Source organism: Podarcis filfolensis, assembly GCF_964270895.1.
Source record: "Podarcis filfolensis genome assembly, chromosome: 10".
Taxonomy (NCBI): domain Eukaryota; kingdom Metazoa; phylum Chordata; class Lepidosauria; order Squamata; family Lacertidae; genus Podarcis; species Podarcis filfolensis.
The window spans coordinates 62,372,739-62,399,093 of record NC_139612.1 but is presented as its reverse complement, the minus strand read 5'-3'; the positions used below and the strand labels follow the sequence as shown (position 1 = coordinate 62,399,093).

The window sequence follows — 26,355 nt, the reverse complement described above, 5'->3', positions numbered from 1 at the left end:
AGGTATCAACAGCCACCAACGCAGATGGCTTTCATATCCTTCACAATATCTCCGATGAATATAGGGATCTCCTTTTCTATTTTAATAATAATAATTTTATTATTCATGCCCCACCCATCTGACTGGGTTGCTCCAGCCACTCTGGGTGGCTTCCAACACATATAAAAATGTAATAAAACCATTAAAAAACCTTCCGTATACAAGGCTGCCTTCAGGTGTCTTCTGAAGGTTGTATAGTTACTTATCTCCTTGACTCAGGGGTCGCATAACTCCATAACCTCTAACATTTATCCATTGAAAATAGGGGTGTCCTAAGAAAAAGCAGGACATTCCAAGATCAAATCATAAACCAGGATGGCTTCTGTAAATCCGGGACAATCCCTGGAAAATAGGGACATTTGGAGGGTCTGGGTTTTAAAAGAGGGCTGTTGATGGCTACTAGCCAAGACAGCTATGCTTCGCTGTTGCAATTGGTTCTATGATGAACCAAGAGCCTGACTTGGTAGAAGGCAGCTTCTTGTGTTGTCCCCAACCATGTGGTCCTCTGAAAAATTCACAGAGGCCATATGGCACATGGGCAACAAACCTAGCCGCTTGCTAAGGAAGGCTCCTTGTAGCCTCGCTGTATTGTCTCTCAGTTGTGCCTTTTCCGATGTTCGTGGCTGCTAAAACTGCACAGATTCTGTGACCTTCGCAAATTACACCCCTTCCAAGTCCCTCGCTGTCTCCGCGCTTGACATGAGATGCTGCCCTTGGAATTCAGTACAAGGGAGCAAAAGGTCAGGCGTGCAGATAACAATCCTGAAAAACTGCTTTGCCCGTGATTTGGGCCTACCCGCTTCGCCGTCTCCACAATTGCTCCCTAGATTCCTGCCTCCTCACTCTCTCCTCCTTCCTCTGCTCCCAATGAGAGAGAGAGAGAGAAAGAGAGAGAGAGAGAGAGAGAGAGAGGTCTTTTGGTAATACTTTCCATCTCAGCGGGAGGCAAGAGTGTTTGTGATATCCATTTTGATACAAAACCGAAATTAGGCCTCTGGAAATAGCTAATGCATAAAAAGAGGAAGCATTTTTGTTTGGCGGGAGCATCTTGCGTGTGGCAAAAATTATTATTATAGGTTACCGTTAACCCTTGGAAGATGGAAGTCAGCTCTGCAGCTCCCCGCTGGGACGAGGAAATCGCAGGCGCTCCCTCAGCAGATCTTTCAGGAGTGCTCTCTTTGGGGGAAAGGGAGATTCTGTTGACCTCTGCTTTTCCGAGAGCTAATTTAAGTGAATTTAAGTGAAACGGAGCCAAATGTACCAGCAGTTAAACAAGGTAGGTGTGTGGGCTCTGAAATGTCCCATCACATAACCTGCCTAAGAGTAGAAAGCTTTTCTTAGCTGTTACGTGAACACAGGCCCTCGGTTGCACAGAATTTACACCAAGTGGGGTCTTTCAGCCTTGCATGATCCACCTTTTTCTTTTTAAACTAGGATTCCTGTGATAAATCAGTGGATTTTGAAATTTACACATGTGCAGGGGTGCCAATCCAGGAATGATTAAAGTAGTGCACGTGCTTCTTCCCATGCAGAAGATCCTGGGTTCAGTCACCAGCATCTCCAGATAGGGCTGAGAAGGACCCCTGTCTGAAAACCCTGGACAGCCACTGCCATCAGTGTAGACAATACTAAGGAAGATGGAGCAATGGACTCCACATGGCAGCTTGCTATGTTCCAATTCATTAATTTATTGCTTTTTTAAAATGAATATGCTGCCCATCTGACTGGGTTGCCGCAGCCACTCTGGGCAGCTCCCAACAAAATATTTATTGAAACATCAACCATTAAAAACTTCCCTGTACAGGGCTGACTTCAGGAAGTACATCCTCTTTATTTATTATTACAATTATCTCTTGCCTTTCCTCCAGGGAGTTCAAGGTGGCATAAATGGTTCCTGCCTCTGAGGTTCAGTTTGGCTGAGAGGCAGGGACAGGCCCAAGTAAGTATTTGAAGCCAGGCCTCTCAGGCCCTAGTCCAGGACTCTACTCAGTAACCCCACACCAGCTTGGTGGTAAACACTATAAATCCTTAAGCTTCTTGAGAATTTGGTCCCGCCACATGGCAGTAAATGGAAATAGAGGTAAGTCTATTGTGAAAATGTGAGCAATGAGTCTAATTCAGTCTTCATCAAGGGGGTCCCTCCAGATGTCGTTGGACTGCAACTTCCATCAGCAAAGCTGACTGGCTGGGACTGAGGGAAGTTGCACTTCAACATCTGGAGGGCACTGGGTTGGTGGGTGCTGGTCAAATTCAATAATAATAATTTATTATTTGTACCCTGCCCATCTAGCTGGGTCTCCCCAGCCACTCTGGGCAGCTTCCAACGAAGATTAAAAATACATTAAAATGTCACACATTAAAAACTTCCCTGAACAGGGCTGCCTTCAGATGTCTTCTAAATGTCAGGTAGTTGTTTATCTCTTTGACATCTGATGCGAGGGCGTTCCACAGGGTGGGTGCCACTACTGAGAAGGCCCTCTGCCTGGTTCCCTGTAGCTTACTTCTCACAGTGAGGGAACCACCAGAAGGCCCTCGGCGCGGGACCTCAGCGGAACGATGGGGGTGGAGACGCTCCTTCAACCCCTTGCTCCAAAGTATTCTTCACTGCAAGTCTATAACTAATTCTGGATGGGATGAGGAAATCAATTACTTTCATATTTACAGGTAAACCTACCAAATTTGCACTTTCTGAAGCAATATGCAAACCAAAACACAGTTGCCTTTTGGAACATGAACCTTTCTGAATTTTGCAGAGCACTTCTCCAGTCAAAAAATATGTACAAACATGTGTGTAGTTTGAATAAGCAATGGATAAAAAGGCAGATATTAGAAAATTACCTGAAAATATCTATGATAGAAAGCAGTCAATCTATTTGCTATGCATTAATGTAATGAATTTTTTCATGACAGCTTTTGAGGTCAGGGAGCAGGTTTTCAGCTATTTTTGCATACCATTTTGAATCCGGGTAGTAGGCTGAACCTTTCAAAACTTCCCTGATATTAACCTCCGATTTCAAAACTGCACCAATTTTTTTTTGGGGGGGGGGTAGTTCTGAAGACATCTTGAGCAACCCTGGTGGATAAGGCTGCTTGTGGATTTTATTCAGGGGAAAATGATTTGCAAATTAGGCATTATTGCACGCAAAAATTAATATACCAAGAAAAAATGCACTAAAACGCTGATGAATTTTCACAGTGACTTAAAAAAAATCTTCACTGACTGATGTGGAAATGTGGAAAACTGAACTGGGGGGAGACTGAAAATGACAGAGTCTCCCCTTTACCTCTAATATACAAACCATGCCAGTAAAGACTAGAATCAAAGATTCCCCCCGCCCACCCCCTTTAAAATGACAAACTTGTTAACAGCTATAAATAAGCTAGTAATTTGCAAGTTATGAATCACTGCGACTGAGGATTTCACTGGCGTTATCACAGCTTTCATGCCTCAGCATCACAGACTTTGAACAATCTTCGCTTTCAGAGCTGTCATTCCAGAAGTTGTGGGGTTTTGTGCGTGTGCTTTAATGTACGTTCCTCATTAAGAAGAGAAGGCACCAGAAGACCTCAGATGAAACCCGTCCCTTGCTCTCGCTGCTAGAGCAAGCAAGCGGGTTCACAACCAGTTGCTCCCGAGTAAGGATGGGTGAATCTGTTCATTTCAGTTTCTCATTTTTCTAGTCTCTAGTTCACCTCTCCACTGCCGTTTGCGGTTAATAAACTTGCTGGCATCCGTCTGCATCAGGAGACAATGGAAGATTGCACCATTGTGGGTAAAGTCAAACTGTCAGAGCTATAGCGCCTCCTGTGGCTGTAGAGACTGACATGGGAGAGAGATGTTTTACTGCAGCTGGGGCAGGTGAATGCACCCAGATTTGCTAGTTTTTTTTCTTTCTGTGCTCCTCCCAGCGGTCATTTCACCTCTGGTCATTGCTGTGAATACATGACCTGACTGTCTGTCTCCCAGCACAACGGTTGTCTGCAAAGGATTCCCACACATTGCAGTTCATGTTGCCAGACTTCATGCCATGTTTGCAGACAACTTTATAACACGGAGTTGGTCTGCCAACAGGCCTGGTGCCTGAAGCCAGCATCCCATAAAGCACATCCTTGGATATCCTGCCATCTTCCATTCTATGTTCATGCAGGTCTCTCTCAACATCCATGTTTTCGTATGAGGTTTTGCCCAAAGAACACATGTTTTGCAAAACATTTCCCCTAAAATTTTTGCATGCTATTTCCACTAATATATGAACTTCCATGCATATTTAGACCTTGGCTGGAGAAATGAATTGCAAAATTCAGAGAAGTGCAAATGTCAAAGGCTGTGTTTGGGGGTTGTACGTTTGTTCAAAAAGTGCAAATTGGGTATCTTTGCCTTTAAATGTGAACTGACTCAAACCCCCCTCCCCAAATTCCTACTCCAGAGTGGACTTTCAGCCATTAGCAGAGGAAGCAGATTTTTCGTTCGTTTCTGTTATCTGCCTCCCTGCGTCTCACTTCTCCTAAGCACCTCTTTCCCACTCCTTCAAATGCACAGACTTCAAAGGGATGTGAACTGTGATCTGAAGTCCAACAGTTCCATTTCCCTAGGATTTAAATTGAACTATATCACCTTTTTTTATTTAATAAAAAAAAAGTCCCCGCTCCCATTTAAGTCAATCATAGCTCCAGTTGTGCAAACGCTTGATAAGAATAGCTCTGCAGCCTGCCAAGACATGGAGGTGCTCTCTTGATTTTCAGCTTCAACAAGCACCAGTTGCTTAAACTCACTTTCTGTGGCACAGAAGCCACTCTGGGTACCACGACAGTGGCATATCGCCCACACAGCAGTAGAAATGTGGGGGTTTTTTGGAGGCAGGAAGGGAGACGACTGCTTCTCTCTCCTCCTCTCACTCCAGGAAATGAATTACATGATGTAACCATAAGAAAGAAAGGAGAAGGGCTGAAATTCAGTGGTGGAGCATCTGCTTTCTGCACAGAAGGTCCCATGTTCAATTCCTGGCATCGCCAGGTAGACCTGCAAAAGACACCTGGTCAGAAATTATTGAGATATCATTGCTGCCAAGCAACACTACTGAGCTAGAAGGAACCAATGGTCCAACTCAATGTTGGACAGCCTCCCATCCATAGAATAACCCTTTGTCAAGGAGTGAGCTGGTAGAAAACCACACTATTCCAAGTTGGAGATAACTCTCTGTTAGCAAAAACACAATATTCATAGACTTGGCTGTGTGTCAGGCATAATGAGCAGAGCACTCATCCATGGTAAGTCTTGCCAGTGTCGGATTTGCCACTACAGTGGTACCTCGGGTTACAGGCACTTCAGGTTACAGAATCCGCTAACCCAGAAATAGTACCTCAGGTTAAGAACTTTGCTTCAGGATGAGAACAGAAATTGTGGGGTGGCGGCAGTGGGAGGCCCCATTAGCTAAAGTGGGACCTCAGGTTAAGAACCGTTTCAGGTTAAGAACGAATCTCCGGAACAAATTAAGTTCTTAACATGAGGCACCACTGTAATATAAACAAGTTATAGCTTAGGGCCCCACTCTCTTGGGGGCCCCCAAAAAATTCAAAGAAAAAAACACCTGGATGTACAGTTCCAAAATATAAGATAAAAAACAAATAAAATAAAACATGCATACAGCAACAGTGTTTTGTGTTGTGTAGGTTCCTATGATGGAAGTCATGGGCCCTGCCTGCTAGCCTGCTCCCTAAAATATCACTGGTTTGCTCATTTCTATATACAGGGTGCCTACATTCTGCATAGACTGGTTGTAACAATTGCTTTGATGAAATACATATTTTGTTATGTGCAAATGGCTTTAGATACCTATTAGGTCCATAAATTACCACATAGCATATATTCAACACAAAAAACAGTGACAATTTATTATTGACAAAGGACAGGTGGTCATATAAAGGGCCTCATTAACTTCAGTAGCTTAGAGGCTCCTCAAACCTAAATCCGGCCCCTATGAATCAGTTTGCCAAGACTGAAAGACCCCACCTACCCCCACTTGTCTAAATTCCCCTCCTTCCAGGGCTTTTTCCAAGCAATTGGAGATTACGCCTGCATTGCTCTGCCCATTTCAGCTCTCTTCTCTTGCCCAATGTGGGGCTTGAACCCACAACCCTGAAATCAAGAATCCCACACTCTACCGACTGAGCTATCTCAACATACACGGAGATAGGGCAGAAAAGAGACTTCACAGGGTGGTGGCTAAGAAGAGGCTGCAGTTCTATGGGTTTATATTTGGGATTGTATTTGAAATCAGTGGAACATAGTTCTGAAGAAGCCGGGTTGGGATGTGCTTGATAGAATTGCTCTTTTTTAAAAAAGCAGTACACAGCTTGGGAAAAGAAGGCTTCCACTCTGTGGTGATTAATTGCAATTAACATTTTTTAAAAAAACACTTTGTACGAGCCTTTTGCCGTGGTTTCCCCTATCTCTCCCATCTTACAGCCTGCTCTAGTTTGGATCCTACAAACTGTTTGCAAGAGCTGCTGAATATGGAACAGGAAGATAGACTCAACCAGAAAAGCTTTGCTCCTTGAACCCAACTGAACGATGGCATACACCAGGGTTGAGGAACCGTTTTCTTACAGTGGGGTGCATTTCCTTTTGAGCAGCCTTCCAGGAGCTACAAAGCAATGGTGGGGTGGGGTCAGAGGCAAAAATGGGCGTGTGTACATCTTGCAGAAGGCCAGTTTCCACAACCTTCTCTCCACTCAGGCAAGCCCTATCAGAGTTCAGAGACACATTGCAACCAGTTAAAACAACTCAAGTATGTTGCAGGGATCATGAGCTGTGCGGCCTGGGGAAGGTGGGTGTGTCTGGGGAGAGTTCCAGTTGGCGAACAGAGAGGCTTCGGGGGCCACATTTTGCCCCTGGATGTTCCCCACCCTTCTTGGGTTGCCATATGTCCTCTTTTTCCAGGACACGTCCTCTTTTTCAGGGATAGAGTCGTCATAGCAATCCATAGCTAAAAGTAGAAGTTGGCAAATGTGTCTTCTTCAAAATAATGGCAACCTCACAACTCCCCATTTGTCTCTATTTCCCATCTCTTCTTAGGGTGGACAATATGCCAAGGGAGGCAGGGCTCCTATATTTTCCATAAAGGTAAAGTAAAGGTAAAGGGACCCCTGACCATTAGGTCCAGTCGTGACCGACTCTGGGGTTGCGACACTCATCTCACTTTATTGGCCGAGGGAGCCGGCGTACAGCTTCCAGGTCATGTGACCAGCATGACTAAGCCGCTTCTGGCGAACCAGAGCAGCGCACGGAAACGCTGTTTACCTTCCCGCCGGAGTGGTACCTGTTTATCTACTTGCACTTTGACGTGCTTTCAAGCTGCTAGGTTGGCAGGAGCAGGGACCGAGCAACGGGAGCTAACCCGTCGCGGGGATTCGAACCGCCAACCTTCTGATCGGCAAGTCCTAGGCTCTGTGGTTTAACCCACAGTGCCACCCATGTCCCTTCAATATTTTCCATAGGTTGTGTCTAAATATTTATATTCCTCCTTGGTTCCCTCAAGGCAGATTTGCAAAATAGGATTGAGACAACTAGATTATATAACACATTTTATATAATATTATATATTATATACTATATTAATTTATGATAACGATGGTGCATTGTATGGTGGTAAGTGGCCGGGACTGACAAAGTTAAAGAGCTTTGGAGGATTAGATATGCACACTAATTTATACCTAATATATTTCTATGTTAAATATGAAAGGATATCTTGTTTGCAAAATAACAGTGTATACAATATATATATATATTTCTTTTAAAAATCAAAGCCAGTACAACACAACATCTAATAATGCAAAAGAACTTTGGGTGAAACATGATGAGCCAACATTAAATCAATCAAGAAAAGGGCTTGACAAGATTTTAGAAGAAACATTCTCGGGGAAGGGAATTCAAAAGGGGTCACTGTACAAAAGAGGGGTTGTTTATTGGTGCAACTTGGGGTGTGAGTGAGTGAGAGAGGGGGTGCAGGACCCAGCCTATCTGTTTCCACATACAAAAGGACCCAGCCTATCTGTTTCCACATACAAAAATAAAAGTGAAGCAGCTTTGTCCTCCTTTGCTTCTGATTCCCCTTCTCTCTCTTTCCATTTCCTGCTCTTAAAAAAATTCCAAAGACAGAAAGTGATTGGTCAACACAAGACCCTTCATATAGGTCCAAATGTCCCATATGAACTCCTACAGACTCAATATCCTTAAGACACATTTCAGCATTTCAGGAAACGACACAAAATAGTTCTCGCCAACATCCCCATCACCTTGGACCTACGCCATCATTTGCCACCAAGCCACATCCCACAGCAATCTGGTAGAAAGTTGGTGAAGGAGGGAGGGGGAACGTGAAAAGTGCATACTCACTCGTTTCTCTTCCTTCTAAGCACCTTTGCCGCCAGACTGTCCTCTTTCCCATTACCCGCGCCACGTCTAGCACTCAATCGGAGTCGGATCCGGCGGTACTTTTCCACCAATGCCATTCCTTCCGTCCCCCCGACTGATGCTTCCCTTTTTTATTCCGAAGCTCTCCGATGTAAAACAAGAATGCCACCTTTCTAAAATTGCTCCCATCCACCGAAGTAACATTTACAGGAGGCAATATTCTCCAAAGCTATGAAGCATGTCTTGCCCTAAATTACATTGCGGCGCCTGCTCGGAGCTCGCACATTTTTGAATACGAAAGCGCCCAAGGAATCCTTTCCCCTCGTTTCCATACAGAGAGTGCATTTACTGCTTGAAAACATTTCTTAACCTAGACACTGAAGTGCCAGCCTCGCAGACCTCATGCTAATCCTAGCCCGGGTGGCTGTTCTTGAGGGAAAGCATGCAAAAAATTGTAGCAGAGCATCAACTTTGACCCTTTTCGCTTAACACACGAGACTCCTAAATTCCAGAGGGAACGGCTGAACTCTGACCTGCTTAAAATTAGCTTTGTTTAGTGCCTTGTGTGGTGGTGACTCAACGGGCCAGATTTTGTTTTTTTCTTCCAGGAGAAGAAAAGACTTTTCGTTGCCCCTGAAGATTTGGTGCAAAACGTCCAATGCGAATGGCAATGCAGGGATTACTTTCCTCAATCCAAGGCAGTCTGGTTCAGCACTCTGTTGCTGACTGCATAACTTTAGGACAAAGGTAGCCCTCCAGATATTAATGGATTATGGCAGGCATCACCCCTGGCCATGGGCTGTGCTGGCTGGGGGAGCTGGAAGTCCTGCAACTTCTGAAGAGGGATGCATTGGCTATTCCTGCTCTAAGGACTCTGCAAATGAAAAAGGCAGTCTTTTCTGTGGTTCCTCTCCAGCAGCTGCTATTCAGAGGTAGACTGCCACAGGACATGCAGGCTTCATTTAGCAAGTGCAATTTGTTGCTTGTTTGATTAAATTTTAACGACGATGATCGATCAAGGAATTGTGAGTAAAAAGAAAAAAGCCAAGGCAGACTGAAAAGCCTGGAGAAATAAAAAGGCCTTCAAAAGGTTGAAGGAGTTGGGTATGCTTAGCCTGGAAAAGAGAAGAACAAGAGGAGATACGATCGCCACCTTCAAATATCTCAAGGGCTGTCACATGGAAGATGAAGCAAGCTTGTTTTCTCCTGCTTTGGAAGGTATGACCTGAACCAATGGCTTTAAGTTACAAGAAAGAGATTCCAATTAAATATCAGGAAGAACTTTCTGACAGTAAGAGCTGCTTGACTGTGGAACAAACTCCCACAAGAGGTGGTCGACTCTCCTTCCTTGGAGGTTTTTAAGCAGAGTTTGGGTGGCCAGATCTGTCTTATATGCCAAAGTTGAGATACCTGCATTGCAGGGGGTTAAACTAGATGACCTTTGGTGTCCCTTCCTTCTCTACAATTCTATGATTCACCTGGCACCAATTGGCAGACAAACCTCTCTAGGGAGGATATTCTACAACTTGGGAGGGATTTGCCTCTGAGATGGTTCTCTTTTCTGTTCCCACCCATTGCACTTCACCCAGGGGGGGTCTAGTTGGAGAATGCCCTGAACCCCTGGCCTACCTGGCGGCAAGTCAGAATATCAAGTCTGAAGTTCAGGGGTCAATCCACACAAGCAAAGTCCACAGGTCAGGAAACACAGTCCAAGGTCAGACCAAGTAAGCCAAGTCCAGCAGTCAGGATACAAGCCCAGAGTCAAACCCAAAGCACAGTCCCGCAGAGATCATGGAGCCTCCAAGCTAAGGTCCCTCGACATGAGCAGTTGAGCAGAAACAGTGCCTCAGCTCTGCTTCCCTGTTGCACTTTGCCTGCTGATTGCAGCATCTGGGCTTGATGAGGCAGACGACCCTCACCTGTTCCATGCCTACTCCAGCTAAGGAATCAAACCCCTCCTCCCAGAGCTAGCAAGCCCCACATAGCCAACTAGGGAGCTGGGCTGTGGGCCCTTGCCTGCCTCTGCCTCCTGGAGAACCCCTTCTGCTGCTCCCTTCACCTCAGAGCCCACCATTTTCAGGGAGATAGGGGCCCCTCTGGCTCTGGTGATGAGTCCTTCGACTCTGATTCCTGTGCAGCGACCCCCATCCCTTCACCATCCTCTGTCACCCTATGAGTACTTCCTTCCCCATCCTCTGCTTGCCCCAGTGTGTTCCAGTCCTGGTTCCACCCCTCGCCAGGATCCTCTTCCTCCTCTTTGTCATCCTGACGGTTCATGAGAGAGAAGGGCTGTCTAAGAATATCTTGGGATCAAGGTATGAAGAGAGATGGTCCTTCAGGAACCTGGTCCCAAGCCATGAAGCATGATCATTTGAACTCATCAGATGATTTGGATGCCCCAGGGGAACTTAAGCCTACTAGTATTATAACATCATCATCATCATCAATTACAGTGGTACCTCGGGTTACAGACGCTTTGGGTTACAGATGCTTCAGGTTACAGACTCCGCTAACCCAGAAATAGTACCTCAGGTTAAGAACTTTACCTCAGAATGAGAACAGAAATCTCATGGCGGTGGCGCAGTGGCAGCAGGAGGCCCCATTAGCTAAAGTGGTACCTCAGGTTAAGAACAGTTTCAGGTTAAGAACGGACCTCCAGAATGAATTAAGTTCTTAACCAGAGGTACCACTGTACTATTATTACAATTTAATAATCAGCATCACCATTTCAAAAAGCCAGTTAACCACCTATTTCCATTGTATTTTCACTAACACACTATGCCATGGCAGATCTTTGGGGAAATGTTGAGTCAAGGAAACTCAAGAGGGAACTAAGCTAGAGGGCCTGGGGTGGGCCGTCTCAGAGCCTGTCTTGAAAGTTCCCCTTTAATTGAGGGAACCATTCACATCCTTTAGGGTGGCCTGGTGAAAAACAGGCCAAAGCTCTTATACCTTTAGCTGTGCTGCTAAGGGAATTTCAGCAGGCAGAGCTTGTCCTGCAAGTTACACCTGCTGAAACTTCCTCTTCTTCATGGCTATTAGAAGTCCAGAAGCCCTTCCCTCTTTTGCAGGTGGCTAGCCCTCCAAAACTGCTCTCCTTGAAGGAAATGGCATGGCCATCCTGTCAGTGTTTACTCAGCGGGAAATTCCACTGTACAGTGGTACCTTGGTTCTCAAACTTAATCCGTTCTGGTAGTCCATTCCAAAACCAAAGCGTTCCAAAACCAAGGTGCACTTTCCCATAGAAAGTAATGCAAAATGGATTAATCCATTCCAGACTTCTTAAAACAACCCCTAATGCAGCAATTTAACGTGAATTTTACTATCTAAGGAGACCATTGATCCATAAAATGAAAGCAACAATCAATGTACTATGCTATAAAATAAATAAGACAGTATTGTGTGTGATAAAAATTAATATTTTTTTTCTTACCTGCACTAATGATAGTCATTGTTTGGATGGAGGGCTTTTATCCATTTCCACAGTCACACAATCAATCAATCAGTAGCTGAACTGGGTTCCACACAGTGACAAAAACAAATTAGCAGAAAAAGCTTCAAAAACAAAAACGCAAAATAAATAGCGAAAACAAAAGCGCTAAACTTAATCAGTTCCGAAAGTCCATTTGACTTCCGAAATGTTCGAAAACCGAGGCGCAGCTTCTGATTGGTGCAGGCGCCCCAGAAACAATAGCCGACAGCTGCATCAGATGTTCAGCTTCCGAAAAACGTTGGGAAACTGGAACACTTACTTCCAGGTTTTTGGCATTTGGGAACCAAGGCATTTGAGAACCAAGGTACCATTGTACTCCATGGAGTTAACCCTTCACAAGGATGTTTCAAGACCTACTTTGCTTGGATCACTTCCTAACCATGTGAATGCATACAAGTCTGCTCAGAAGTAATTCTCATCGAGTTCTGGAGGGGGGGCCTTACTCCCAGGGAAGTTGGCATCAGACTGCAATCTAGACGGCAGTTTATTCCATTTTCCCTCTTCGCCAGCTGTTAATTTCTGCATTATATTTCCACTTTCACACAATGTAAAAGCTGCTTCTGGAAATTTAGTGGAACGCAGTGCAAGTCCAGTACTCATTTCTGCACCATTTGCTTCCAAAGAAAATCTACTTGCAAGCCTGGAAGCCCAGAAAATAATGGGAGTTTTGTATAGGGCTGTGCACCTAAATGGAGCACAGCCCACCCCAGGATCATCCCCATTAACAGCTATTGAGCAGAGGCCCAAGTGAGGCTGGTGGAGCATCACATACACACCCGTTTTGCCCCCAATACCCTACTGGTGTAAATGAAATTTAGCACGACGTGGTGGTATACAGGTACTACAGTGTGAAAGGAACCATATAAACTGGGGCAGAAGTGCTGCCATTACAATCAGTAAAATTAACACAATCAGTGCCATGTCTGAACTCAGCCCAAGGCCGTGCTGCTAACCCTATCTATTTAGAAACACATCCCACTGAATTTAAAGGGGCTTACTCCCAGTTAAGTAGGGCTAGGACTGCAACCTATGTTGCGAGTCCCTTCCTGTATGGCGATACAATGAAAAATGTCCGCTATTATTCTACCCAATTGCTCAGTAGAAAGCAGATGTTCTACTCAACGAGTATGCAAGCACTGGGGTGATTAACAACTGCTAAATTCCTTTTTAAAATTCCCTTTTGTTTCACAAACCCAGGGCTTTTGGGGGGTGTACTCAAGTGTACACAGTACTGGCACATTTATTCCTTGAAGGAAAAGCACTGGTTAAAAGTGTGGCACTCACTGTAACAACTTCATGGTGAGGCACCATGGGTTTTTCTTTCCACCTTGACTCAGGCCTCACCTTTAAACAGCCATGTCATCCCCCAGAGAATCATGGGAACTGTAGTTTGTTAAAGGTGCTGAGATTTGCTAGGAGACCCTTATTCCCCTTGCAGAACTACAATGCCCAGAGTTCTCTGGAAAGAGGGACTGGCTGTTAAACCACTGAGGGGAATTAGGCAAAGTCTAATACAGTGGTACCTCGGGTTACATACGCTTCAGGTTACATATGCTTCAGGTTACAGATGACGCTAACCCAGAAATAGGGCTTCAGGTTAAGAACTTTGCTTCAAGATGAGAACAGAAATCGCGCTCTGGCAGCGCAACGGCAGCAGGAGGCCCCATTAGCTAAAGTGGTGCTTCAGGTTAAGAACGGACCTCCAGAACGAATTAAGTACTTAACCTGAGGTACCACTGTAGCTCTCAGCACCCCTGACAAACTACAGTTCCTAGAATTCTTTTGGGGAAGCCACAGCTGTTTAAAGCGGTATGATACCATTTTAAATGCATAATGCAGATGGGCGTCATTGTGCTCCCAGGATTCCCTGAGGGTATTTTAGCCATGTTGGTTTTATGAAGACACCCCTGGATGGATCTTGTTATGGTTGACAGCATTTGGCTGCTCCCTCAGAGAGAAAGAAATGCGAAGCCTGCCCAGAAAGGATTTAGCATTGCAATGCGCTTATTGCGAAATCCAGCAGTTAAGAAAGGCTTGTACATCTGAGATAAACATTTTCATGATAAGCAGCATTCTTGGAGAGTGAACTATGTCATTGACTGTTCCACAGATAATTCTCAAGCCAAGACTGGCCTGAACATATCTGTCATATCAAGAGAAAATAGCACATACTTGTGTGTGTTGCCTCCTTGGCGTTGTAGAGAGAGGGGGAGAGAGATCTCGAAGGTGTCGATACACACACACACACACACACACACACACACTTTAATCTGCTCTAGGATTGCAAAACGAGTCTGCAGAGTTGTTGTTTAAATAATCCCCAAACAACCATGATGTATGATTTGCAAGTCATCAGCACTAGGAAGGCGGAGTCTGGTATATTTTCTAAAAAGAATGCAAATAAGATGGTTTGGATTTCCGGCCCCCAAGGCCCAGAGGATCAAGTCTGGCTCTAGCCCTGCCCATATTGCTGCATACCATAACTATATCCTCTTCTTGTTGCTGTTTAGTCGTTTAGTCGTGTCCGACTCTTCGTGACCCCATGGACCAGAGCACGCCAGGCACTCCTGTCTTCCACTGCCTCCCACAGTTTGGTCAAACTCATGCTGGTAGCTTCGAGAACACTATCCAACCATCTCGTCCTCTGTCGTCCCCTTCTCCTTGTGCCCTCCATCTTTCCCAACATCAGGGTCTTTTCCAGGGAGTCTTCTCTTCTCATGAGGTGGCCAAAGAATTGGAGCCTCAGCTTCAGGATCTGTCCTTCCAGTGAGCACTCAGGGCTGATTTCCTCCAGAATGGATCGGTTTGATCTTCTTGCATTCCATGGGACTCTCAAGAGCACCTCTTAGAACCCTCTTAGAATCATAGAATTGTTGGAAGGGACCTTTAGGATCATCTAGTTCAACCCCCTGCAATGCAGAAATATGGAGCTATTCCATACGGGGATCAAACCGGCAACCTTGGCATTATCAACAATTTTTTTTAAAAAAAAGGAGTTGCTATTCAAGGAAAACACAATGGCAGCCACCAGCAACTTGCACTGTCCGTGTCAATGTTTATTAGCCACTCCCCAGAATTCAGCCCCACTGTGCCAAGTTCATCTAAATGCCCCCATTTCCCTGCTCATGAGTGGGATAGGGAAATTGATGGACGGAATTCAGCACAGCTCAGCCCTAATGCAAACCTACATATCTCTGGTTCGCACAGGGCCCCCCAGTCGTTCCACAGACTATTGACCCTGCACCACCATGGCTTATCTCTTCCACTGCTATCAACCAGGTTTCCCCGGTAATATATTCAGACTCAGTCAGGTTGCAACGTATTAACAAAGATTCCAGTTTATTGTGAACAGAAGCAAGTTTAAAATACTTTGAAACACTATAATCCGATTCACTCTCTCTGTCTCCCCTCTGTTTCTAACTCACTCTGACTCCTATGCCTCCCACCCACAAGAAACCCACCAAACTAACTGCCCAAACCCCTGTTTTGAGCCTTAAACACAGTTAGGCTCCACCCCTGGGCTTTCTTATTGGTCAGCCTATTAACCCTTTCTTTCTCTCCCCCAGTACGACATCTCCATAATGAGTGGGCAAACGTCACAACCGGTTGGAATGTTTTCTTTGGGTCAAGCTGTGGTTTATTGCTATGTCTCCATTTTGCAGACAGGAAACTGAGGCTGAGAGGAGCTCGCTCTGTAAAGCCTTGGGCTAGAGAGAGACTGGACCACAGGCTTCCAGCCCTGGTCTCTTGCGACTTAGATAGGGATGGGCGCAATCCGTTTGCCTACACACAAAATCTTCCAAATTCTTTTGACCAGTGGCTCGCAAAACTGTGTTGCGGCCAAGACAGATTAATTAAGCTGGGCTCCATCTGCACACCGAGCACACCTGAGCTCCTCATGCAGATGGCAAAGAGCCAGAGAAGACGGATAAAGGCATCTGTCATTTTTGGCTTGATATCCACAACAGCATTTAATAACTTGTTATTATTCCAGGTATAAAAGTCTTTGTATTTATGAGATTCCCCAAACGCGGATTATTTCTCCCTATGTAACTCTGTCTGGTGTGTGTGTGTGTGTGTGTATCTATGTAAAGAAGTGATGAGGAATTTGTGACCCACCAGGTGTTACTGAACTACAGCTCCCATCATCCCTGACCATTGGTTATGCTGGCTGGGGCTGATGGGATTTGTAGTCCAACTGCATCTGGAGGGCCACATGTTCCCCAGGCCTGGTGTAAATGAAAGGGACATTGCTGTTCAAGTAGCAGACCTGTGTGAACGTACAGTGGTACCTCGGTTTTCAAACGTAATCCATTCCGGAAGACCGTTCAACTTCTGAAACGTTTGAAAACCGAGGCACAAAGGGCAGTCTGTCAATTCAATAGAGAAAATTGTGAAATACAGCAGAAGTCGTTCAACTTCTGAGGCATGTTCAAAAACGGAAGCATTTACTTCTAGGTTTTTGGTGTTCAATAACCAAAACGTTCGACTTCTGAGATGCTAGAAAATGTTCGACTTCTGAGATTCTGTGGGACCACAGGGGGAAACTGAGGATGTGTTCCTGTGTTCTGCTTCCAAATAATTCTAACCTTTTTCTTTTTAAAGCAAATGTTTAGACCTTATAGCTGCAAAGAGAATATCAGAAGCTGGAAGAATGACTCAATAATTATAATATATTGATTATGCTTTGCCTTCTTCCCTGACAGAGACCGCAGGCAGTTTACAGACGAAACAAGAACAGTTAAAAACATAGAAAAAAATCTTATATATGTCTATTCCATTAAAAACATACAACCATAACACAAACAGCATGACACAAGCCCCTCATTAAAAGCAGTCAGTTCCCAAAAGCCTTTTGGAATAAAGTTTTCAGCCATCAACTGAAGGACAAGGAGTCACTTCTCCAGATCTTCTCCTGCCAAGTAATGTGTACATAAATGCATATACCAGGGCAATGTGTGCATAAAAGGCACATGCTGGTGAAAACAGCACAGAAAAAGGTGTTACATTAGTGGAAATCGTTTTGCAAAAATGTGTATATTAGGCAAAATTGCATACAAACATGTGTATATTAGGATAAATTCACACTAAAACGCTGGTGAATTTTTACAAGCAGCTTAAAAAATAATAATCCACAAACAGAGAAATACCCATCCCATATTTTACATAAAGGTTGTGTCTTTCATGTGGAAAATGTACTCAGAATGCATAGAGTTGGACAGGACATTGTGCAACAGAATGAGATGCTATGCAATGGGATGGAAGAAAACCTATGATCAATTGCCAACAAGACCAAAACCGGATGAAATCAGCTGCTCAGGCCATCCCTCAGCTTTTTATGGCTTGGAACTAATAACCATTATCATCTGCTAATTTCTGCCAGCCAAACGACTGTCCAAGGGGATATCTCAGGGCTGATTCAGATTTGGCAAGCTTACAGGCCTGCGCGCGCACACACACACACACACACACACACCTCAGGGTATTTCGTGATGTATTCCCCCTCTTCACCCTTTATGACTCCTACCTGCAGGAATGTGGCAACACCTTTGCCACTACAAAGCACAAAGCAGCTCTTAAGACGTGGCAACTTTACATAGGAAAACTCCTTCAAACAAAAGAAATCCTGGCCAATAAGAGAGAGGCAGGGAGAGGGAGAGAAAGTCCTAATAAATCACAGACATTTGTAGTACTGCACAAGTGCATTCTCACTTAGTTCAAGAGAAAACAAATCGTTTCATACACTGGCATTGTATGTAACGTTACCGCCGTGAAAGGAGGGGTGTTTATTGCGCCAGTCTATCTGAACAGCACTGTCACAGAAAGTGCTTTCCTAACAGGCACAGATGGGCATTGCCTTCTACAGCCTCAAAGTTGGTGTCTGAGACCTGGGAGGGAAACCTTTGGAAGTCAAGGGCCACTTTCCGTTCTGGAAAACCTTCTGAGGGGCCACATGTAACTGGTGGGCAGAGCCAGTAAAAAGGAGGAGGAGACAGTTGGCTAGATTCTACACAAACTTCCACACCCCTCTCTTTCCTCCATCCTGGGCAAGCTCTGTTCTATATTAATATATATCATTTTAGTTCATTGCCTGCCTTTCACCCTAAAGTCCCAGAGCAGGTTACAACAATTCAAAACACAACATCGAAACCAGTTTTATTTCAGTTTTGAAATAACATCCAATAAAAAGTTTCGACGATTGCTTGCATTACACTTCGCTTTCAAATCTTTCTGCATTACCCCTCTTAAAGTCCGTTTTCTAAAAATATATCATTTCTCTGCTCATATCCAAAGGTATCATTCAGTTAAAAGAGAAAGGCTTCCATCAGCAGAACAGGGAGGTTGCAAATTTTTGGGGTTAAAGGGACAGATGAGTCCCAGGCTGCCATGCACAGACACTCAGCTGATCAGCAATCCGAATCTGCAAAGAAAACATCTTTGCAAAATGCCATGGAGTTAGGAGTTGACAATGGACCAGAAACCCAGCACGCATCCTGTCTTCCTCCTGCCCCTTTAAGACAGAAGTGCTCTGCAGAAACCGGCAAGAGAAGCTGTTTAGGGTATGGAACTAAGCTAAACCACCTCTTCCTTGCGGCAGATCAAACTGCTGGTAAGAGGACAGCTACCCAGCTGGTTCGAAAACTGTGAACCCTAACCCTAAAGCCATGTGAAGATTTCCCTCGTTCAGAAAGTAGCACAGTGTTCTTCCCTTAAAAACATTTGCACCACAAGGTAATGCGCAATTGCCTTTTCCATCAATAATTTAGAAGCAACTTTAACAAAAGTAGGCCAACAAGGAAAAGGTGTTAACTTTCAAATTTGAACACGTATAAATATATACAGTTCTGGGCTGTGTCGATAAAGTGATTGCTCTGCATTTGATTTGTCCTCTTCCAGGGTACATTTTCCCAGAGATGGTTTTCCTTCATCTGCCCAGCAAAGCCTAGAAGGGCGGGTCTTCTTTCAAGAAATATGCAGACTCTTTCCCCAAAATATATATTGGTGGAATTTAAATGGCATCCCTGTAGCTTCCCTTGATATTTTTCCCCAGCTCATTTTCACTTGAACAAAACCTTCCATATTCCCCCTCCAAGTTAGCTTCACATAAGGACATAAAAAGAGCCCTGCAGCGGGATCAGGTCCATCTAATCCAAGATCTGGTTCTCACCAGTGGCGTAGCATGGGTTGTCAGCACCCGGGGCAAGGCAAGTAATTTGCGCCCCCTAACCCGTGGATTTGTGCCCCCTAACCCTAACCCCCAGATGTTGCGCCCGGTGCGGCCGGCCCCCCCTGCACCCCCCACGCTACGCCACTGGTTCTCACAGTGATCAACCAGATACATATGGGGATCCACAGGCAGGAACCGAGTGCAAAAGTTTTGATTCCTGCAGCTGATATTGAAACTGATACTGTGCATACTATGTGGCTAGCATGACTCGTAGCAAAGTCATCCTCCATGAATTTGTCTGATTGTTGATTAAAATCAATGTAACAAATAGAAACAAACCACTGGCAGACTCAGAATCTAGCAGCCTTTCTCAACCTGTGGGTCCCCAGATGTTGTTGAACTACAACTCCCATCACCCTAAGGGAGCTGGGCATGTTTAGCCTGGAGAAGAGGAGGTTAAGGGGTGATATGATAGCCATGTTCAAATATATAAAAGGATGTCACATAGAGGAGGGAGAAAGTTTGTTTTCTGCTGCTCCAGAGAAGCGGACACGGAGCAATGGTTCCAAACTACAAGAAAGAAGATTCCACCTAAACATTAGGAAGAACTTCCTGACAGTAAGAGCTGTTCGACAGTGGAATTTGCTGCCAAGGAGTGTGGTGGAGTCTCCTTCTTTGGAGGTCTTTAAGCAGAGGCTTGACAACCATATGTCAGGAGTGCTCTGATGGTGTTTCCTGCTTGGCAGGGGGTTGGACTCGATGGCCCTTGTGGTCTCTTCCAACTCTATGATTCTATGATTCTACCCCTAGCTAGGAAGGCCAGAGCTCAGGGATGATGGGAGTTGTCGTCCAACAACATCTGTGGACCCACAGGTTGAGAACCGCTGAGGGATCTTGAACAAGATGCCTTCAGTGGCAACCACATCACAGGCCGATTTAATTGTGACTGTCACTGTGGATCATTTTGTGGCCATTTCCCTCTGGCCCAATCCACACAATTGCCTCGAGGGAAAGGAGGAAGGCTGTTGTTCACCATTCTTGAACACGGACCACCACAGGTCTGAGAGTCCACCCAACCCTGGACTGGAGTTCAAATTCCACCTCCTGATCTATGTCAGTATTTGGTGAATTAATGGCTGCCAGATTCTTCTTTTAACTGTCTCCTGTGTCCTTAGCAACGTGCAGAAAAGTAGCTGGCAAAGCTTGTTTTGGCATGCAAATAAGAAATAAGGGAAGTTTCTCCCTTCTATTTTTCTATGCATCACAGACTACTTCAAAAGATGCAAAAGCAAGATCAGTTATGAAAATAAAACAAGGGTAATCCTAGATATGTTTTCTATTTTAGTATATAATATTTCAACTATGGAAGATGCGGTGATGACATCCAATTTATTTATTTAATTTTACTTACTTACTTACTTACTTACAGGTAGGTAGCCGTGTTGGTTTGAAGCAGTCGAAATAAAAAATTTAAAAAATAGTCCAGTAGCACCTCAGAGACCAACTAAGTTTGTTCTAGGTCTCTGTAGGTATACAGAACAAACTTAGGTATACCTAGAACAAACTTTGTTTATCTCTGAGGTGGTACTGGACTATTTTTAATTAGTGATTTATTTAGTTAGTTTTTACACGAAAGTGCCTCAGAGTGGCTTAAGAACCAAAAAAGTTGAAATGGAATATAAGGAGAAGAATATAATAGGAACCTAAAATGCTCATCCATAAAATATATATTAAAAGGAGAGCTCCAGCCCACTCCAAGGTGAGCATAAAAAGAGGCCACAGACATAGTCAATCACCTTCCAAATTAAGGGCCAAATGGTGTGTTTTAAAGCAACAACAAAGTTTTAGGACATCCCCTTTGAAAGTGCAGAAGGATAAAGCGATCAGTGGTTACTTGTGCAGTGAGCCAATGTGGTTTGGTGTTTAGAATATCGGACGAGGACCAAGGAGAACATGGCTTAAATTCTCACTCAGCAATAGAGTTCACTGGGTGACCTTGGGCCACTAATAACAGCAAGGGGGAGATATTGCCCTTGTGGCCTGCTTATAGGTTGTATTTTTTTTAATGGGTGCTGAGAGTTGCTAGGGGAGGTTAAGCAATACTTTTTAACCCACAATAAAACTAGAATGGCCATTCTTGCAGGGAAAACCACTGTAGCTATCCTTCCGAAATTTGGCTGGGTTCGTGCCTTCCAAAAGAGCAATAGTGCTAGCAAATTTCATCAAATTCTGTCCAAAAATAAAAAGTTAAAGTTACCAACCACTTTGCCTGGAATTTTGCAGGCTTTATTTAGTGTGTGTGTGTTTGTGTGTGTTTTCTATCCACTTCTGTCAAGCGGGGGGGGGGGGAGAGATGTTACAGTGGTACCTCAGGTTACATACGCTTCAGGTTACAGACTCTGCTAACCCAGAAATAGTGCTTCAGGTTAAGAACTTTGCTTCAGGATGAGAACAGAAATCGTGCTCCGTTGGTGCGGCAGCAGCGGGAGGCCCCATTAGCTAAAGTGGTGCTTCAGGTTAAGAACAGTTTCAGGTTAAGAACGGACCTCCAGAACCAATTAAGTACTTAACCCGAGGTACCACTGTATTTTATTTTCCAATTGTGTGTGTGTAGATTTAAATGGACCCACAGCTAAATCAGGCAGTCCACAAGGTATCTGAGGCAGGCTGTTTCCTGAAGCATCAAATTGGGGTCCACATTGAATCCTGTGGTTTGTGCAGACCTCTCCCACAAACCCTTTCCTCCTTTCTGCTGCCTTCCTTCCTTCTTCCTGTTAAGGGTAAAAATGGTCACCTTTTTTATTACTTAGTTATCAATGGCCATTTGACTTTTGAACTGACCTCTACAGCTGTCTCTTTTAGAGCAGTTTTTGTGTGCGCAATAATTAGAAAATGATCATGTTTAGATCAAAACATAGATGTTTGGGTGGGGGACTAGGAAGTGGGAAACCTGAACTAATCTGCACATCCTTGAAGCAGACTTCAAATCTCAACAGTCACGATAACATCTCTATGAAGACATGCATCAGAAACCTTCATTCTCCTTTTACACAGAGTCAACAACAACACGAAAAGAAAAAAAAACCTGGCAAGATCTCACTGTCAGATTATGCATAAATATGCAGTTTCCCTAAGGTGTGATCTTATACTTTTCACACATTATTGTTTCATGCTGAGCCAAAACACTAATCTTTCCACAGTTCCAAAATAGCTTGCCCCCCTCCTATTACAGCACTGCCATAGAAGCAATACAGTTAAGTTGGCATGCAGGGCTTATTGGAAACAACCTTGAATAAGCAACTGGTAAGGGAGAGGCAAGGGACACAGGTGGAGCTGTGGTCTAAACCACAGAGCCTAGGGCTTGCCAGTCGGAAGGTTGGCGGTTCGAATCCCCGCGAAAGGGTGAGCTCCTGTTGCTCAGTCCCAGCTCCTGCCCACCTAGCAGTTTGAAAGCATGTCAAAGTGCAAGTAGATAAATAGGTACCGCTCCGGCGTGAAGGTAAATGGCGTTTCCGTGCGCTGCTCTGGTTTGCCAGAAGTGGCTTAGTCACGCTGGCCACATGACCCGGAAGCTGTACGCCGGCTCCCTCAGCCAATAAAGCAAGATGAGTGCCGCAACCCCAGAGTCGGTCATGACTGGACCTAATGGTCAGGGGTCCCTTTACTTTTACTTTACTGTATATACCACTTAATCGAAACAATGAAAACTCCTCAAAGTGGTTCACATCAAATGACAACAAGGACTGATTCAGGAAGAATGCCCTCGGGAAGAGCCTGACAGCAGGATCTGGACAGCACCCAGACAGCACCCTCATGTACTGTTCCACAAAGATGAGGAACAACTGCTAGATCATGGGTAGGCAAACTAAGGCCCGGGGGCCAGATCCAGCCCAATCGCCTTCTAAATCCGGCCTGCAGATGGTCCAGGAATCAGCATGTTCTTACATGAGCAGAATGTGCCCTTTTATTTAAATTGCATCTCTAGGTTATTTGTGGGGCCTGCTTGGTGTTTTTACATGAGTAGAATGTGTGCTTTTATTTAAAATGCATCTCTGTGTTATTTGTGGGGCACGGGAATTCGTTCATTTTTTCCCCCTTCAAAATATAGTCCAACCCCCCACAAGGTCTGAGGGACTGTGGACCAGCCCCCTGCTGAAAAAGTTTGCTGACCCCTGTGCTAGATCATTAAACCAAGTGGCGGGGATCAGTCACTGCCCTGCTCCTAACCCCAAACCTTTGAAAGGAGCTGACATACCTAAAGCTGTGAAACTTTGGCTCTATGTGTTGGAAACTTGGAACATCTCGGCAGCAGAGTATTCTCAGCTTCCGCTTCCTGCGAGCTGCTTCGGTAATACGTGGTAAATGAAGGCTGATTTAGTGGACTGCTGAATGGAGTTCCCGGAGTAGATTCAGAGGAAATTACTCACACTTATGGCCCCCCGAAATGGAATTCGTCATGACTAATTTGCCCCCAATTAATTCATAGAACCGTAGAGCTGGAAGGGAACTTGGATGCGTCATATACCCCAACCCCTACTCAGTGAAGGACCAACATCAGACGAGGTGACTACAGCATCCCTGATGGACAACTCTCCACCCCCTGCCTGCATACACCCAGAGGAGAGCCCATGACTAGGGCTGGGTGATATCTGGTTTTCAATATTGTGATATATCACCATCTAAACATCGTGATACACCGATATTTCACAATGTCTGAAATAAGGATGGAGCTATATAGAGGCATTAGATGGCTTCATGGGTTTTCCCCGCATTGTGATTTTTGCATAGCACACACACATCTTGATTTTTGATATATTGCCAGGTCAAAAATTATGAAACCGATATCACAATATGGATTTCAAGCTGGATTTGGACAATACAGTGGTACCTCTGGATGCGAACGGGATCCGTTCTGGAGCCCCGTTTGCATCCTAAGCAGAACGCAAACCACGTTTGCGCATCCGCAATTCGCCACTTCTGCGCATGCGCGTGACATCATTTTGAGCGTCTGCGCATGCGTGAGTGGCGAAATCCGGAAGTAATGGAACAGGTTAACTGGTACTTATGGGCTGCCGCAGGACGCAACCTGAAAACACTCAACCTGAAGCGTATTTAACCCGAGGTATGACTGTATATTGATATATCACCCAGCCCTACGCATGAGTTCCATGAGGCAGCCCAGTCTACTGCCAAACTACTTAATCCATTAGGAAGTTTTTCCTAACATTTAGCCTCAATACAGTCCTCTGTAATTTCCACTTATTGCTTCCAGGCCCACCTTCTGAAGCCTCAAAGAACAAGTCTGCTTCACTACAACATCAGTGGGAATTGAAACATAACTAAATTCCTCTGGGTCCAGCAGCTTACATTTACCAGTTGACAAACCCACATGGGTATCTTCCACTCCTGTCACCCATCCTAACTCAGCCTCTTGGAAGGAACTGTGCAGGCTCCAACAGATGGGATAATGGCTGCCGCACAGGTGAGCATGCATGGATCTAGAAATGTAGCAAACCTGCGGCCCTCCGGGTATTTTTGGACTCCAACTCTCATGAGCCCCAGTCAGTATAGCCCAGAGGAAATGAGAGCTGAAGTCCAGTGTCACACACTGGCTGGATGCAGAGGAGCAGTGGGAGGCACCAGATAAGGAACAACCAAGGGAAGAAGGCTCAGAGCCAGGGGATTGGTGGTGGGATGACGATGATGAGGGGTCAGAGGAAGAAGAAGGATCAGACTTGGAGGAGGAGGTGTTGGAAGCTGAAGAGGCAACAGGGTTTTGTGAGCAGGAAGAGGCTGCGGCAGAGAGAAGTACAGAAGCGGAGGCTGGAGAGGAGGGGAGCCAAGAGACAGAGGTAAGTCAGGCTGCTGAAGAATCCAGGATGTCTCCCCCTCCTGCTGTGACACCCCCCCCCCCCCGGTCTCCCAGAACCAGAAGAAGTATGAAAAAGGCAGAGCAAAGACAGACAAGGCATCAGAGTCTCAGATTGCTTGGGACGGTCCCAAGGGAGGAGGAGACTAAAGAAGCTGTGGGAAAGTGGGGACATTAAGTCCCCAGAACTGCATCATAGGGGCAAGATCTACCAGGAAGAGTTGCTGTGCTCTCTAGGCCTCGGCTGCCGTGTTTCTTTGAATAAAGGGTTAACTTCACTGACGCCATGTGAGTTATTGTTGACACATGCACTGACATCCATCTGGAAGGCTACAGGTTCATCCTCTCTGATATAGATACAGATATAGATATAGACATAGACAAATGAATCCACTGGCCATGATTTATTTATTTTTCAGATTGAAGCTTGTTATTTTCCATCTGAAAGTGCAATAGGAAAGAATGGCTTCATCTATATCTCCTATTAGGAGATGGCTTGCTGATGGGGTCAGTTAGCCGACAATTGTCAGGACCAGTGGGTGCATCAAATAAAACTCTAAAAGGGACTGCTGCATCTGTGACGCATCCCAGTAGGCAGCAGTGCTCTGGGGCACTCAAGTTCGATTTCCCAGCCTCACTGGAGGTAGGTTTAGGAGCAATAAGAGAGTTCTGTATTTGATACACGGAGCCAAAGTGGCATTCTTACAGTCTCAGGCCTCCTGCACAGATGGAAAAAGCAGCGGGGGATTAGTAAGGAAGAAAGTAATTGTCCTTGAGTTCCTGAAAATCGCCAATATTAATGGATTCCATTGTAGATTACCTGTGGGCTTCCATCTACAGTTTGAGACCAATATAAAAATAGAGGGAAACGGGGAGAGGCAGAAGGGGAAATGCTGTCATAAATGTTAGAGAAGGACCTCTTCAGACTGTCAAAAGGCATATGCTGTCGGCAGGCTGAGAGAAATCTAAGTGCATCTGTGCTCTTGGAGAGAGGAATTTCAGATCAAGGACATGGGTAGGCTTTCGACCAGCAGAGAACAGAGAGGCAGTGGGGTCAGTGGGAGGAATAAAGTGCTGGCCTCAGACAAAAGAGCTGGGGTTCTGGACCTGAAGAGGATGCATCGCAACCCAGGGTGTCTGGTGCTGAGTTGCCATCCTTTCCTGGAGCAGTGAATTCTCCCTTTTCCATATCCTGACACCTCCACCAGTAGCCAAGGATTAACCTGTGGGAACCTTCCAGTTCAGCTTGACCTCCTGTCTAGACATTGTTGTGATGTGCGTATACCTGCCCCACAGCAAAGTTTGTCTTGGTGGGAAGCAAGGCAAGTTGGAATAGGATGGGCAACCTGTAGCTCAGGACACTAGAAATGAAT

At 45.1% G+C, this 26,355-nt stretch overlaps 1 protein-coding gene across 5 annotated transcripts in view; it reads right to left on the bottom strand.

The window, feature by feature from the left end:
• Positions 1–26,355, bottom strand: part of SOX5 (SRY-box transcription factor 5) — a 770,837-nt gene that overhangs the window by 737,209 nt on the left and 7,273 nt on the right. Inside the window, exon 1 of one of the 5 annotated variants that reach the window (XM_083572724.1) lies at positions 8,435–8,860. The exons of the other annotated variants lie outside the window; for them this stretch is intronic. The gene's annotated coding sequence lies outside the window, so the exon portion shown is untranslated. Of the gene's footprint in view, positions 1–8,434; positions 8,861–26,355 lie in introns of those variants that run through there. 5 annotated transcript variants of the gene reach the window in all.